We start from the raw sequence: 17,071 nt of genomic DNA on the forward strand, positions 1-17,071 counted from the left end.
CCATCTCACAACTGGAGCCATTGCCAGCAGCATATATAACAAACACACTGCATTTTTATCAAGCAATTGGTCATATCTCATAGCTTAAGGAGAGGAGTTCTTGGTCGAGTGGGTCTGTCTTCAGTCAGGGGGTCTGATACAGCAAATGAAATGAATCATCCAATCATCATTCAGGTCAGTTGAGTTTGCTTATGATCAGGGCAAGTGTGTCACTGCAGTCCAGGGTCAGTCACAGTCACCGTCAGCCCTGCATATCAAGTGCAAATAAAAAGAGGGTTTCTGCTGAGTCAGTCACAGAGCTGCATACCGATCAGATCACATAGATAATCAGTGCTATGGTCATTCATGAGCCTGGGTTGTGACATTGAAGTTAGTTAGGGGAGGGGAGGGGTATGAGGGGGATGGGATATGGTGAGTTGCGGGAGTCTTGGCAAGTCAAGGATCGTTAACAGGTACTACTAATGTGGTAGCAAAGTCACGGAGCTCCATACTGGACATCATGATAACAGCTGCACTAAAAACTTACACGGACTGGCTGCTTCCAAGGATTCAATGAGGACCTGTATGGAGTCGCAGTAACCCCAACTCACAAAAATATCAAGGCTGTTACCAACATAATTTGTGCTAGATCAGGCCACTTCATCTTCTTTCTCTGTTACATAATCAGTGCCGTCATCTAGACAGTGATAATGGGAACTGCAGATGCTGGAGAATCCAAGATAACAAAGTGTGAAGCTGGATGAACACAGCAGGCCAAGCAGCAACTTAGGAGCACAAAAGCTGATGTTTCGGGCCTAGAGACCCTCTCTGATGAAGGGTCTAAGCCCAAAACGTCAGCTTTTGTGCTCCTGAGATACTGCTTGGCCTGCTATGTTCATCCAGCTCCACACTTTGTTATCTGTCATCTAGACAGTAGGCTTTACCAATATAGCTGGCTTCCCCCAGGTAGAGGGCACATTAGAGTGTATGCAAATTGGAAAGGCCAGAACATAACAAGGCTGAGTTTATCAACAGGAAAGGATTTCATTACATCAAATGTTAGAACTCTGAGCTCGATACCCTCAAAGATGCCATGCCCTCATATTCCTAGTTCACAAGGGGCAGATCTTTTATGAGGATGGTTACTCCTTCATGTCACAGGTTCTTTTCCAGCACCTGGAGTCCTATTGACATCTTCAGCCTGTGATGAAGTTCAGCTGGAAAAAATGACAACGAGGACTATAGACTCTGGGTCTCCTGTACCTCCAGTGCATCCTGAAGAGACCTTCAGCTATGGCCTCTTCACATTGAGGCTGTTCAGCATCCACTGGAGGTTGCTTCTTGTCCTGGCTTATTGTTCTACTTTCTCTTCTCCGTGCTATTGACAGGATATCCCAGGATCCCACACACTCTGCACTATATTTGAAGGCCAGCCAAACACCCTGTTCAGACCAGGAAGCTTGGAGCAAACTGTCACCATGGGAGAGCAGCCACAAGCTACTGCTTCTCAGGGCAGATAAGTGGTATAAAACATTGCACATACAAGTATCTATTCTTGTATTTATTGCTATTATATAAAAAAATCTCAACAGCCTCTTCAGCCACATCCCAACTGACAATCCTGTCTACAGGGCAGTTATTCTTTCCTTAATGTACACTGCAGCCTGTAGCACCTTATCATTGTTCAATAAGGGACCATAGCATACAGGAAACAATTCAAAATATTAACCTTTGTTCAGCACCAGCAAAAAAACGAAGAACACAGAAGCTGTACTTGCCTCTGTGAACAGAAATGGGCTGTTTACTTTTCAAGCAAAGTTACAATCAATGAGTGACCACTTCAGCAAGCTTCATCTGGAACCATATGTCAATTAAATCCTGTTTTGCTTGAGGCTGCTGTGCTCTATCATGCAGACAGTCATGCTCCTCAGCTCAACGTTCTCATCGTTTTCCTCATAAGACTGCTCTCCCAGCACTTTGGTCTCTGTGACATCCTGAATTACCTTTTCCAGTTGTGCACAGCCTGATGCTAAACCTCCTACCCAGACTTTACTGCAAGGCACCACCCCCTCCACCACTGCCTCTCCACCACCACTACCATCCCATCCAAGCCATGGAGCCTTATCTCCGGAAGGCCTATTGCCTGCTCCAGCATGCCCCAGTGCAAAATACATTGCATTGATCCTCTGCCTTAGTCAGAGAGCTGCAAAATGGCCCCCCGGGGGGGGGGGGGGGGGGGGGGGGAGAAGGTAGCCAACGTCTCCCAATGCTTCCACTTACGGCAAGTGAGAGAGTCCAACCAGCCAGACTCCATGAGGGGTGGGATGTTAGGTAATGTGGCAATTCTGGGAGGATAGTGTGAGAAAACTTGCTAAGCCTCATGGAGGGAAACGCACCACAAACTCATCAAAAAAAGACAAGCAGCAGATTTCTGGTAAAACTCAGCCCATTTTTTTTCATCCTACTGGTATTAACAGATTTTTTACCGTACTGTTTCTCAAACGATTGAAGCCAGTTTGCAGAAGTTAACTCTATTTAAAAATATTTTGTCAATGAGGTAACAATCCTCTCCTTTGTGCTTCCAGTGTGCTCCCTTGCTTTTCAATAGCTCTGCAAATAAATGATATTTGGCAAGGCTTCAGTGCATCATCAATTACTCTCAAGACCATGGGATCAGGTCAATATTTTAGCACGATCATCTTCAATACAAGGCAATTTTGCCTGCAAGTGTAATTACTGACGTCAAAGTACTATACTTAAAATATACAAAAGAAGTTGCCTGCTGATATCAATTTGTTAAATGATACGTAATTTACAGGGCAGTAACACATCTGTCAGTTATTCAGGAGGTCTACTGGTGGAGCTTAGTCACTTCTCTCTCTCGTGCTGTGAGTCACCTATGTCTCTTGCATAACTGACCTCTTCAATTGTATTTGAAGCACTCCCACTCCAATGTTGACCATGGAACATGTTATAAGCGATAAATTGATAACAAATGCAACTCAAAGCCTAAATCTCTCATTCTCATGACATTCAACCCGCAGAAATGGCCAAACTGGGAAATTGTAAGAAACAGGTACAAATTAGCAGCACACAAAGGTGGAAGAATAATAGAGTGCTTGTAATAAATGATTTTAATTGTCTGAATGTACACCGAAATAATAGTTTGTAAGGCAGAGAGGGGCAACACTTCTTTGAGTTTGTTCAGGAGAGTTTTCCATAGCAGTGGCAAACAAAATTACTTTCAGGAACATGGATTACTGCATCAACTCATTGTCAACAAATTGTCCTAGCTGCAGCATTTCAGTGCTAGTTTCCAACACTGCTGAAGTGCAGCTTTAAAATGCAGGAAGTGTGGATACTCAGTAAATTTTGAAAAGAGGTTGCATGAGCTCAGGTTGTTTTGTTTGGGGCAGGGAAGGTTGAGGGGGTCCTGATACAGGCATATAAGATAATGGGGAGCATGAACAGGATGAAAGAAAGGAACCGTTCCCCTTAGTTGAAGGGTCAATAACAAGGGGCATACCTTTTCACTTTGAAAGTGAAAGGTGGGAGGTTGAGAGGGGATTTTAGGAAAAAACATTTTCACCCAGTGGGTGGTAACAATCCGGAATGCACTGCCTGGGAAGGCAGTTGAGCATTGCTGAGGCAGGAAACATCATACCCTTGGATGAGCACTTAATATTCAAGGCTATGGGTGAGAAAGTGGAACATATGCAGGTAGTATCATATTTTGGAGTCACAGACTTGATGGGCCTTAGGCCTCTTCTGTAATGTATGATTCTATGATTTTATGAACTTGGCATAGGAATATCAACACCACTGGGGGTGTGTAAATGCCATTAGGTTGTATGGGTTGACATGGGTGGGACACAGTAAGTGTGCGGGTTTAAAGGAACTAAGGGCCACATGAGGTTTCAAGGCTGGAGGAATGATTGATGTTTCTTCCCTTTTTGGAGACGTATATTGCCTCTTTAGATCTGCTCCCGTGTCACCTTTTGGGATAAGGCATAATTCGATAGACGCAAGGCACCTTTTGGAATGTGAAAAATCATCTTGCGTCTAAAAAGAAGTAAGTAGCTCAAAGTGGAACCATTAGATTTCTAAGAGGCTGGCAGATATCAGATGCCAGTCTCTGATGAGGGGTGGGCGAGTGCAGCAGGTGCTTTGGAACATGTCCTGAGATGTTGCTGCCATCTGTCCAAGATAGCGGACCAAGGAGCAAGGGGCAAACTGAAGTTACCAACTACCTGCTCTGTTTTCATGGGAGGAATTGTCAACACTTAGTTTCTTTACTGGGATAGGATACTAACTATTAATTTGCAGATATTCACAATTTATGAAACTAACAACCAATCCCTGGCAAGATTTGCATCTGGACACCTAATACTCTGTTTGAAAATACACAGAATCACTCCCAATGTCGTGAAAGGTCCCACCCCACTTCTGTCACAGTTCTCCCAGATTTGTTACCATAGCCCACATTGCTCAGGCTCCAATAAGAAGCAGTCCATAGGTCTGTTAATTGTATGTGTATGTTACATTGCACACTGATGAGAAAAGCTCTTTCATTCATAAACGTATATTTGGACTCTTGATGATAGGTCTTCACACTAATTGGCAGGTTAGCAGTTGTTGACAAGTCTTAACATGTTGACACTTCTTCCCCGTTGTAGATAGTTTTGGATAGTTCCAAGGAATTTATGCAGCATTTATGCACAACTTTCTCCTCAGTTAGGAGCAAGCACCCCTTGCCAACTTGGTGTCTCAGGCCTCCAAAAAGGTATGCTGGCTATGCAAAGGAAACACACTCAGTAGATAATAAAATGTGAGGCTGGATGAACACAGCAGGCCAAGCAGCATCTCAGGAGCACAAAAGCTGACGTTTCGGGCCTAGACCCTTCATCAGAGAGGGGGATGGGGGGAGGGAACTGGAATAAATAGGGAGAGAGGGGGAGGCGGACCGAAGATGGAGAGTAAAGAAGATAGGTGGAGAGGGTGTAGGTGGGGAGGTAGGGAGGGGATAGGTCAGTCCAGGGAAGACGGACAGGTCAAGGAGGTGGGATGAGGTTAGTAGGTAGCTGGGGGTGCGGCTTGGGGTGGGAGGAAGGGATGGGTGAGAGGAAGAACCGGTTAGGGAGGCAGAGACAGGTTGGACTGGTTTTGGGATGCAGTGGGTGGGGGGGAAGAGCTGGGCTGGTTGTGTGGTGCAGTGGGGGGAGGGGATGAACTGGGCTGGTTGAGGGATGCAGTGGGGGAAGGGGAGATTTTGAAACTGGTGAAGTCCACATTGATACCATATGGCTGCAGGGTTCCCAGGCGGAATATGAGTTGCTGTTCCTGCAACCTTCGGGTGGCATCATTGTGGCAGTGCAGGAGGCCCATGATGGACATGTCATCAAGAGAATGGGAGGGGGAGTGGAAATGGTTTGCGACTGGGAGGTGCAGTTGTTTGTTGCGAACTGAGCGGAGGTGTTCTGCAAAGCGGTCCCCAAGCCTCCGCTTGGTTTCCCCAATGTAGAGAAAGCCGCACCGGGTACAGTGGATGCAGTATACCACATTGGCAGATGTGCAGGTGAACCTCTGCTTAATGTGGAATGTCATCTTGGGGCCTGGGATGGGGGTGAGGGAGGAGGTGTGGGGACAAGTGTAGCATTTCCTGCGGTTGCAGGGGATAGTGCCGGGTGTGGTGGGGTTGGAGGGCAGTGTGGAGCGAACAAGGGAGTCACGGAGAGAGTGGTCTCTCCGGAAAGCAGACAGGGGTGGGGATGGAAAAATGTCTTGGGTGGTGGGGTCGGATTGTAAATGGCGGAAGTGTCGGAGGATAATGCGTTGTATCCGGAGGTTGGTAGGGTGGTGTGTGAGAACGAGGGGGATCCTCTTGGGGCGGTTGTGGCGGGGGCGGGGTGTGAGGGATGTGTCGCGGGAAATGCGGGAGACGCGGTCAAGGGCGTTCTCAATCACCGTGGGGGGGAAGTTGCGGTCCTTAAAGAACTTGGACATCTGGGATGTGCGGGAGTGGAATGTCTTATCGTGGGAGCAGATGCGGCGGAGGCGGAGGAATTGGGAATAGGGGATGGAATTTTTGCAGGAGGGTGGGTGGGAGGAGGTGTATTCTAGGTAGCTGTGGGAGCCGGTGGGCTTGTAATGGACATCAGTTACAAGCTGATTGCCTGAGATGGAGACTGAGAGGTCCAGGAAGGTGAGGGATGTGCTGGAGATGGCCCAGGTGAACTGAAGGTTGGGGTGGAAGGTGTTGGTGAACTGGATGAACTGTTCGAGCTCCTCTGGGGAGCAAGAGGCGGCGCCGATACAGTCATCAATGTACCGGAGGAAGAGGTGGGGTTTGGGGCCTGTGTAGGTGCGGAAGATGGACTGTTCCACGTAACCTACAAAGAGGCAGGCATAGCTGGGGCCCATGCGGGTGCCCATGGCCACCCCCTTAGTCTGTAGGAAGTGGGAGGAGTCAAAAGAGAAGTTGTTGAGTGTGAGGACGAGTTCCGCTAGGCGGATGAGAGTGTCGGTGGAGGGGGCCTGGTCGGGCCTGCGGGACAGGAAGAAGCGGAGGGCCTTGAGGCCATCTCCATGCGGAATGCAGGTGTACAGGGACTGGACGTCCATGGTGAATATGAGGTGTTGGGGGCCAGGGAATTGGAAGTCCTGGAGGAGGTGGAGGGCGTGGGTGGTGTCACGGACATAGGTGGGGAGTTCCTGGACCAAAGGGGAGAAAATGGAGTCCAGATAGGTGGAGATGAGTTCGGAGAGACCCATCCTTAACTGTCTAATCTCCACACTTTAGCTTCCAGGCCCTAGGGACTCCAAAAATACGAATTCAGTGAAGGTAACTAGTCACTTCAATGGCCAGCTGCCCCTGTAGAGTGAGAACCATCAGGCTCAGGGGCAATATTTTGGATTCCCTCCTTGTCTCAACATTTCCTCCTTTTGTGACAAAAATTACTGTTCAGCTGCCTTGCAGGTTTAACATTGGACAGTTGGGTTTCCAGAAGTTAAGTAGGCCAGGAAGCACAGAAGTACATGCCCATGGACAAACAAGTTTATCCTTTTTACTTTTCTCCAATGGGCATAAACATCCCTGCACCTCACCCCAGGATTCCTGACGTCTATCGCCAGCCTCCAAGATCACTGACAATCATCCTTCAATTCCTCTACAAGGACACCCCAACCCTGAAGCTTCAACCCTCTCAAGAGGCTTCCCCCGCACCCTACCCTAATCCTCCTCTTCACCTCACATAGAGTCTACCAATCACACTGGATTCTGGGTAAGGACATTCTGGAAAAAAGAACAATGCCCAATGGAAAGTCAGACCCCTGTAGTGACATCAAGAGCACGTTCAGAAACTACCTGCTCAGAAAACCTGGACACATCAAGTTTGCAGCATTCTATTTTCACCTTTGCAGCCGGGCTGATAAACTTGCACAGCAGATATCTGAGCCACAATTCCCATCATTCTGCAAGAATATAACCTGCAGGGTGCACTCAGTCTCAAGGATATTGCATTTGACTACTGCAAAATGTTAGTGATATTCTTCCCAGCAACTGGGTAAGGGCTTATTGGGAGATATTCAATAGGTCACTGAGATACTGAACAGTATTCAAAGGACACGGTCATTTGGAAAAGGACCAACCAGATACGAGAATTACAGTTAGCTGTACTGCTGGGACAGCAGGTTGTCTGTAGGGGACTTAGTGAGGAGCGAAGACTATTTAGATGGCTGTGTGATGTTTGGAATCAGGAAGAGTTTAGTTAATTAGTCGGTAGCTCTGGGCTGGAATCAGGGCTCAGAAGAGGTCTGAGAAATCTGAGAAAGTGTGAAGGTCACTGGCTCTGTGTTAAGGGAAGTCAGGAGGGTCTTGGAAGAAGCCTATAAGCATACATCTCAGTGCAACTCATACAGTGGAGGTTGAACAACTCACACATAGGGTTTACTTGATACAACTTAGCAACACTGCAGCTAGGTGGCAAAACTCAAGGGCAGGACTGGCTCAGTGAAGCTAGCTGTCACAGCTGGAGTTAGCACTTGTGAATGAGTATTCAGGTGCTGTTTCAGAGTGCGGGAGAGCTCAGGCCCAAGAAAGGAAGGTCAGCAGTCAGTGAGGGAGCAATAGTTGAGTCAGTATATGAATGAGCAGTTCTTGAGAAGGGGAGCATTTTCATTCCATGCGGAGTTTACTGATTTGATGTCTGATTGTATTGTGGTAGGAGTAAATTTGGCAAGCATTATATGTTGCATTATGTAGTAAAGTTTATAGCTATTCATTCAAAACCATGGGAACTTGTGGCTTTATTTTGTTAGTATGTCCCTTGTGTCTCGCACATCTCCTAATTTACTTTTACTGTTTATTCTTGAGAAAAAAGTGTTTACTAGCCACAGCCAGATCAGCACATTTCTTTTTATTCAATCAAAGCATGAGGCATCACTGGCCAGGCCAGCACTTATTCCCCAGCCCAAAGGGTCGAACTCCATGCTGGGCCCACTTGAGGCCTGCATGCCAGGGCCTCCTTGAGGTCTGCAGTGGGTTTGCTCGGAAACAATGTGAGATTTTGCTAACTTTACCCCCTTTATTAAAATCCCTTCTCTTGATTCAATATTTCTGCTGAATACACCTTGTAACAATATTTCTCTATTGTAATAATTATATCAGAAAATACATATTTTTGAAATTTTACCAATTCTCTGCTTTAAACATTAAAGAGGGCGCTCTGACATTTTGTAAACCTTGAACCTCCTGTGTGATATTGTATAAGGTGACAGGCAGCCAGCGCTCATATGAAATACATTATTTTTATGTCAACATCAATGAGTCAGACCAACTGTAAGAATGTGCTAACAAAGATGTGGTGTCATCATCAATTGGAACTTTACCTATACTTGGAACTAAATATGACAGCTGATAATAATTAGCGTGTGGCACTATGCTGTGATTTTTTTTTGTGTTGTTGAACAAAGAATGTCAGAGTATAAAAAGAAATGACCTCTGAGAAGTTGGCATCTGGAACATTACCACAGAATTCCTGATAGCGCATGAAAACAAAGTCTCCCTCATTAACACTACACTGTCTGTGTCACCTGCAGTTCAGTGACATCAGAAACAGTTAGAAGAGGTTCAGAAAATCCACAATGTAGGTAACAGCACTAAATGGAGCTTTGCAATTCATTAAAGATAGTCCTGCATCTGTTGTCGATCTCCACAAAAAAAATTGCGGAAGTCAGATAACACTTGCCATTATTGGATTCAGGATCTGGAATGGGAAAGCCTCATCACATTTTTTAGGGCTGACATGGTCACTGCTGAATACACAATGACAATGTGGTCAGTACATTGTCACTGTGTGATTTGGAGCCAATTACTCTGAAGTTAGATTTGCACTGTGTGGTCAGGGCACAGTCCCCATGTTATTGGTAGACTGTCAGTGAAGCTGATAGGGTGTTGATAAGACCAATGTTTCCAATGGCCATGTCAGCCCTCACTGCTTTGTTTTCTCATTATTAACAAGTTGAGCAAAACTGCTGAAGCGGCATGTTATTTCCTTGACCACATATTGCTGACCTTTGGCGCCCCCTGGGCTGAATCTTTTCGCTAAGTCCAAGTTGTATTAAGAACTGTGCAGGGATTTCATCTCACGGTCTCATGGGTTTTCTCATCATACCTTACCAAACTTGCCTCATTAACCCTAACCCTTACATCCAATTCTGGCCCCACTTTACCATACACCAATAGTAGATACCCCAGGATTCAGCAGCATCACTTGTGTTCATGTCATCCTTAAAAGCCATTGTTCGCCCAGACAAGTCAGTCTGGACCTGCCCTTCATGATTCCTGTTATTTACCCAGACTTGGCAGGCAGCGGGAAAGTTGGTGTCCTGTGGTGTGGCTAGGGGCCTAGAGGTCCTTCTTCATTGAGGTGTTGCGGAGGACAGGGCATTCTCCTGCCTCAGAGTCAGCAGAGCTACAACACCAGACTGTGCAAGCCTGACAGGTTGACATTCAGATTAGAGCAGCTTCAGTTATCTCAAGGGATGCATAACATTTTAGGAAGAAGGTCAAAGAAGCTTTGTTCTGCCAATGCAAGTGGAAGGCTCACCACCTTCTCTCTCATATCTCACATTCACTACATATTTGCTACTAATCCACCCATCTTCCACCAAAGCTCATGCTCTACCTCGCTCACTACTGCTGCAACATCTTCCCCACACGTTGTCACCTACCCTATACCCCAACACCACTAACCCTGCACGCCCTCGGTGCTGCCAATTCCTTTGCTCGGGACACCTCCCCACCTACACCAAAATTAACAGCTGTGCCACTCACTTTCATCTACATTGAAGCTGCTTCTCCCACATTCTGGGAGATAAACAGCCTACACTAGGGTAGAAATAGCCAACATGTGTGATGGGCTGCCTGACATACAGTTCCGTTATAGGAACAGTAGCCTGAGTCTGACCACCCTGAGTGGCTCACTGACTGTTTCAAGCCCTTGGGATAATATTGGAGGATGCTCATGCTGGGCTGGGACCCCTGACAAAAGGCTGTTCCCCTTTGACTTCAGTGAGGCCTGCGGACAACCGGACAAGTTTCCTTCCTTTGTATCTCTGCTAAATGGCAAGGCAAGATAGAAGTAATATGAGCTTGGTAAGTCTGGCTGAAGGGCAAGGTGCAAAACGTCAAGGTGGGGATACTGCAAGCACCCAGGGAGGATAAAAATGAATGAGCATTTAGACATTGAGTAAAGCACATGGTGATGTAGCCTTTTTCAGTGCATGAGCTGGGTGCATGTCCCTGAGCACACTGTGTCCTTGCTGCAACTTTACAATGATAGCTGCTGATGAAGCCCAAGATGCATCCACTGAAGTGTAGAAGATTGCAGATGTCAAATGTCCATGGATGTGAGGAACGCATGACTGATGCCCACGAAGTGTGCCAACACACGTGGATGCCCGTGTTCCAACACAGACGTCCTTCAGAGCAAGCAACAAGTTGAATCCATCAGGCACGTGTTCTGATTTCCTGACATCAAGCTTGTTTGCCAAGTTTGGGAAGATGGAAAGATGAATAATAATGAAGCAGGGTTGGGTAATTAACAAGACGTTGAACAAGCAATGTTTAGCCCAGGGGCCCAGGAGGTCACGGCTATTCCCATTAATTGACAACTCACTGCTGCCTAACAAAAAAGGTTGACACACCAGTTGCGAAAAGCTTAAAAGGTGGAGTGAGATGCTCCCAAACTTGAAACGGGCCTCGCTGAGCTTCTTGTTCCCTTCTGCTTTAAATCTTGCCCACACACTTCAGAGTCCAATAAAATTCCACCCTGAGATGGTTAGCCAGTAACCATGACTGTGTCCTTTTGTCCTGCACAGGACCACATCTAAGGACTACAGTGAGACTATGCTGCTTTAAACCTGTGTGGATTGGCATTAAATTTATTTTAAATTGTCTGACTGGAGGAGACAGGGAGGCAAAAGCAGAGCCTCAAAATGTTTCCAGCAGCTGTTGGGGGGTTGCGGAAGCCCTGCTGTATAGCATTTTAAATTTTATTACTGCAGACAGCTTTAAAAGCCTAGAAATGGCCTGAACTTTTCTGCTGACATCCACAGTCTGTATGTTAAAATAGTGCACTGCATGCTAAAGCACTTTGGGATAGACTAAGAGACATGATAAGAAGCTAAATAGGTGCACATCTCTTCCTTAATGGGATTGTCACTTTCAATTCAAGGCAATTTCCATCACTTCTATTATTAAGGGAATATCTAAGTTTGACCTGTCAGGTTACCTAAGATTCAGATATGCTTGTATCCTTAAAAGTAGCACTGCATACAAACCACAGAAGAGTACTGCAATATGGGTGCAAACAAATTAACAATTATGAGGTGCTAAACAGGCTGGTGTACATCACTAGCAGAGGAATATTTAAATTCTGCAGTGTTCTTTAACCAGAGACAAGGGTATGAACTCCAAGAAAAGAACAAATATAAAAGATTTATTTTGAAAAAATAAACATTAAATGAAAAGCGAACAGCATTTTACTACAATGAACAGTTGGCAGATATTATTGAGATCAAACAAACAGTCCTTACAAGACTAATGAAAGCATCAAATGAAATTTTTTTAAAAAATCTTGCTATTGAAATGATCAAGTTAATTTTTCTCATTATAAAGTGAATTTTGCATTTTCTGTTATACCTCCACCAACTCTTTCCATATCATTGTAAATCTGGGGCCAAATCCTTGGACTTTGAGTTAGTAACATGTGACAATAAGTTAATTAATGTGAAAGTGTTTCTGTAGCCTTAATGCTTTCTTCAAAAACAGCTTTGGAGTTCTAGCTGCAGAATTAACTGGTTTTCTGCACTATTAATGGATTTTCATTTATCTTTAATTGGTTTGTGACCCAGCAAGGTAAATAATGGGGCCTTGAGGTTTGTGAGAGGTTTCAAGCTTGAGGGGAATACCAATAGCTGTGAGATTTTCTTTTGGTTTTGCTATGAGTTTTGACCAGTCCTGTAAAGTCTTTGGATGAATTCAGCTATATGGAATTGTACTCCTGAAAGGCAAGGAGAAAATGAACTAGGTTACTGTAGAATGAAGTGTTAATTTTAGCCCAAGACCAAAAACGATGAGGCAAAACTCTGTGAAGCAGTTACTTAAAGCTGTGTATATTTAGGCTCAGGTATATAGTTGCTCCATAAAGTAGCTACCTGCAGCTCTGGTCTGCATATTAAAGTCACAAGTGACTTAAACCTACCAAGGTATTAGAGATGGGGATTCTGCTGTGAGCATTGTACAATTGGTGCTTTTGGGTACTGTTCCAGGGGTGTATTTTAGGTACAATACAAAAGCTGTTGACTTTCTTTTCAATTATAAAGGAATGTGTTGGCATTAAAGGCATTATACTTTCACTGCATATTTAACAATCTTTGAATTCATGATCTACGTAGATAGTATGATAGTACTGTGCATATACAAGAGATAAGTTCTATCCTGTTTCTCTTACAAAGACATGTTGTCATCCTGGTTCCAAGGTGTCTGCTCCAGGCGAACAGAGTAAGTAGCTTTGTTTTTTTAAAATTAGACAAAAGAAGCATGAATGGGTGGAGGCAGGCTCACAGAAAGCCAAGGGACTTTGGGTTTTGTTTTCAGTTTGATTTTGAGTTAGCTGGCTACTGGAGTTACTAGGCAGAGTTTGCTTTCTCTACCTGCTGCTAGTAAAGACTAAGACAGGAAGATTTTCATCTTAGAAATAAAATTAAAGCCTGTTTCTTTCAATACTACTTTTGACTAGACTGGAGAAAAACAGCATGTGAGAATAAAACTGTTTTGCTAAATTGCCTAGCCAAGGGTGTGTTTATGGGATGCAATCTATATTGGAACATTTGATGATGAGTAGTTAAAGAATATATTATCTTGTTAAGTATTTCAATGGAATTAAATTTATGCTACTGCTTCTTTTCATGAGTATTTTAGCTGTGGTGTAAGAATAAACCATTGGCAGCACAGTGGTACAGTGTTTAGCATTGCTGCCTCACAGTACCAGAGACCCGGGTTCAATTCCAGCCTTGGGCCACTGTCTGTGTGGAGTTTGCATACTCTCCCCATATCTTGCGTGGGTTTCCTCCCACAGTCCAAAGATGTGCAGGTTAGGTAGATTGGCCATGCTAAATTGCATGTAGTGTTCAGGAGGGTGTAGATTGGGTGGGTTATAGGGTGGATGGGTCTAGGTGGAATGCTCCAAGGTTCGGTGTGGACGTGTTGGGCCAAAGGGCCTGTTTCCACACTGTAGGGATTCTAATAAAATTTGTTTTGCTTAAAGCCCTGGTGGTGAACCATACAAATTACATCTGGAACATAGTGCCTTATTATCGAAGTTAGAGTCCAGGCTATCTCCTTACTATTTTTAAAGGGGAGAGGTGTGCTGATCTAGTCTGGTCCATAACTATAGTTTGATTTACTCTATTTTACTTCCATTCATTTTGTTAATACAATACTATTGTATTGTTGAAACAAAATCTGCATTGCATGCTCAAGTTTGTGAAAGATCACTTTGTTAAAATCAAAGCAAATCAAAATATGCTCTATCAATTTGAGTCTGGGATTTGACTTGGCCAATAATAACATCAGCTGCATCGAAATTCTTCTTTCTGTGAATAGCCTAAGGGCCTATCTAACTATCAGTGGTAGTGTATAGACCACCCTACAATCTTAAAAATATGAGGTATATGTGTTGTATAGTAAGGTACAGTACCACTAATTTTAACTAATTAGGCATAATTAGTTAAGATGCCAGACATACATATCTGCTTCTTGTGAGCTAATGTTCTACTGAGACCTTATGAAATACAAATTATTTCTCCAACCAAAAACTCTGTGATTTTATCAGGTTTGATTAAGCTCAATAATGCTCAATATTAACACTTCCAGAACCATCACCTTACAAAAAGTATTCAGTAAAACTGTGTTGTTACCTGCATTAATTTTACTCCTTAGGTTTTGATAAACATCCACTGTGTTTACGGGCATTTTTGATTTTTCAGTGTAGAATTCGCTGCAATTAGTTACGTGAATTGTCAGCATTAGCAAAAATGATTAGCACCAATAAGAAAGTAAAGTTCTGTTGAAGGCTCACCAACCTTGAATGTTAACTTTGTGTCTCTCTCCACAGATACTGCAAGACCTGCTGAGTATTTCCAGCATGTTCCATCTTTCTTTCACATTTCCAGTATCCACAATATTTCACTTTTCTATGAAAATAAATATAAAGAAAATAAATGAAGTGTTTACACAAGGTCTTAATTAATTTCTAATCTTCCTGAATGTTTGTCAAAAGCTTTATCCACAAAGTAATTGTTACAGCGAAGGCAAACAAGTGACTGAGTGAGAGAGAAGTATTTACATTGATAGAGTGCTTTTCATGTTTTCAGGACATTCCGAATCAATTTGTTACTTACTTTTCAAGTGTGATTACTGCTGTAATGCAGCAGCCAAATCATACACAGCAAAGTCCCATAAACAGCACAAAGCTAAATGATCAAGTTTTGAGCAGTTTTGGAGTTGTTGGAAATTGTTCTTTATTTGGATATCATCGGCAAGGACAGCATTTGTTGCACATCCCTCATTCCTTTGAACCAAGTAACTTGCTAGACCATTTCATAGATCACTTAAAAGTCCCCCACATTGCTGTTGGTCTGGAGTGACAAGTTGGCCAAACAAGAGCAAAAGGGATGGAAAATTCCCTTCCCTAATACAAAAAGAGTAATAGTGATCTAGACTGGTCATTATATAAATTGTCCATTGCCGAGACTAGCCTTTTCCCCCACCAAAATTCCAAGTTTAATTGAATTTATGCACCACCATTTATGCATTTGACCTCATATCTCCATGGTATTTGTCTCGGCCTCTAGTTTGTTGGTTTAGTTATTTTGCCACTATACCACAGCCTCCCTGCAGAGCTAAACTCCACAGTTCTGGCACACCAGATCATGAATATGGTAGAAGAGGTAGGACAGCCCTGCATATCAGAGCAAAAGATAAGTCTGAAGCTCCGGAACATGCCGCTCCCCTAGCCAAGCTATTCCAGCGCAGTTACAACACTGGTATCTACCTGACAATGTGGAAAATTGCCTACGCATGCCCTGGACACAAAACACAGGACAAATCTAACCTGGATAATTACCATAACATCAGTTTCCTCTTGATTATCAGTAAAGTGAAGGAAGCTGTCATCAACAGTGCTTTGAAGCCACACCCCATCAGAAATAACCTGCTAAGTGATGCTCAATTTGGGTTCCACAAGGGCCACTCAGCTCTTGACCTCCTTACAGTCTTGATTCAAATTTGGGCAAAAGAGCTGAATTCCAGAGGGGAAGTGAGAATGACAGCCCTTGACATTGAGGCTGCATTTGGAGTATGGCATCAAGAAGCATTAGCAAAACCAAAGTCAATGGGAATGAAGTTGAAAACATCCTGGAGGTTATGATTAATTAGAAACTGAACTGATCCAGTCATATATTACTATGGCTGCAAGAGCAGGTAACAGGTTAGAAATCTTCGAGTAAGTAACTCAAGTCCTGGCTCCCCAAAGCCTGTTCACCAACTACAAGGCACAAGTCAGCAGTGATCGAACACTCCCCACTCACCAGGGTGAGTGCTGCCCCAACAACACTCAAGAAGCTTGACACCACCTAAGACATAGCACAGCATGACCAGCACCACATCCAGAAATATTCACTCCCTTCACCACTATCACTCAGTCACAGCAAAGTATACCATCAGCAAGATGCACTGCAGAAATCTGCCAAAGATCCTTACAGACAGTGCCTTCCAAACCCACAACTACTTCTAACTTGAAGGACAAGAACAGCGCAAACATGGGAACACTACTGCAAGTTCCCCTCAAAGCATCTTAACATCCTGGCTTAGAAATATACCACTGTACCTTTACCATTATTGGGTTAAAATCCTGGAATTTTTTCCCTAATGGCTATGTGCATCCAGCTATAGCACATGGGCTGTCGTGGTTTAAGAAGTGTTCCGATACTTTTTTATGAAGAAAGATTGAGACAGAGCTGACAAGCAGTCTGGTCAAAGCTAATAAAGTAAACAATGTGTGAGGCCTTGGGGCTATATTTTTAAGTTAGAACAATAGAAGCAGCCTGAATGGGTGGGGTCAAGCTCTCACAGAATCAAAGAAACAAAGGTTGCAAGCAATCTGCATCAATGCCAATAAAGTAAACAGCTTGTGAGGCCTTGGCTTTTTTCTAAGTTGGAACAATAAATGCAGCTGAATGGTTGGAGTCATGCTCCCTTGTTTTAGCCTTTAGTAGCAGTAGCTGAGGTCCTGAAGCTGGACGTAGAAACTCTTATTCATCTCTTTTTAGAGCTAAAAGCTGGGGATTCTCCCACTGCTCTGGAATTTCAAGTGAGACAATCGATTTTACTGAATTCACCTTTGCCATGGAAGTGTTTATGGGATGTTACAGCTTGGAACAGGTAATTAGGAGTAGTTAATATATACTTCATTTTGTGAAGCATTTTCATAGAGTTACAGTTAAGCCAATCAATACCTTACACTTAGCA

General features: G+C 43.9%; 1 protein-coding gene across 17 annotated transcripts in view; it reads right to left on the bottom strand.

The window, feature by feature from the left end:
- The window catches only part of dlgap1a (discs, large (Drosophila) homolog-associated protein 1a), a 715,152-nt gene that overhangs the window by 538,608 nt on the left and 159,473 nt on the right, over window positions 1–17,071 (bottom strand). For 15 of the 17 annotated variants that reach the window (XM_059646107.1, XM_059646106.1, XM_059646105.1 and 12 more), the window contains one exon: window positions 14,626–14,736. The gene's annotated coding sequence lies outside the window, so the exon portion shown is untranslated. Of the gene's footprint in view, window positions 1–14,460; window positions 14,541–14,625; window positions 14,737–17,071 lie in introns of all 17 variants that reach the window. The other 2 variants (XM_059646097.1, XM_059646100.1) reach the window with 1 other exon arrangement.

The sequence above is a fragment of the Stegostoma tigrinum genome, chromosome 5, assembly GCF_030684315.1.
Source record: "Stegostoma tigrinum isolate sSteTig4 chromosome 5, sSteTig4.hap1, whole genome shotgun sequence".
NCBI classification, from domain to species: domain Eukaryota; kingdom Metazoa; phylum Chordata; class Chondrichthyes; order Orectolobiformes; family Stegostomatidae; genus Stegostoma; species Stegostoma tigrinum.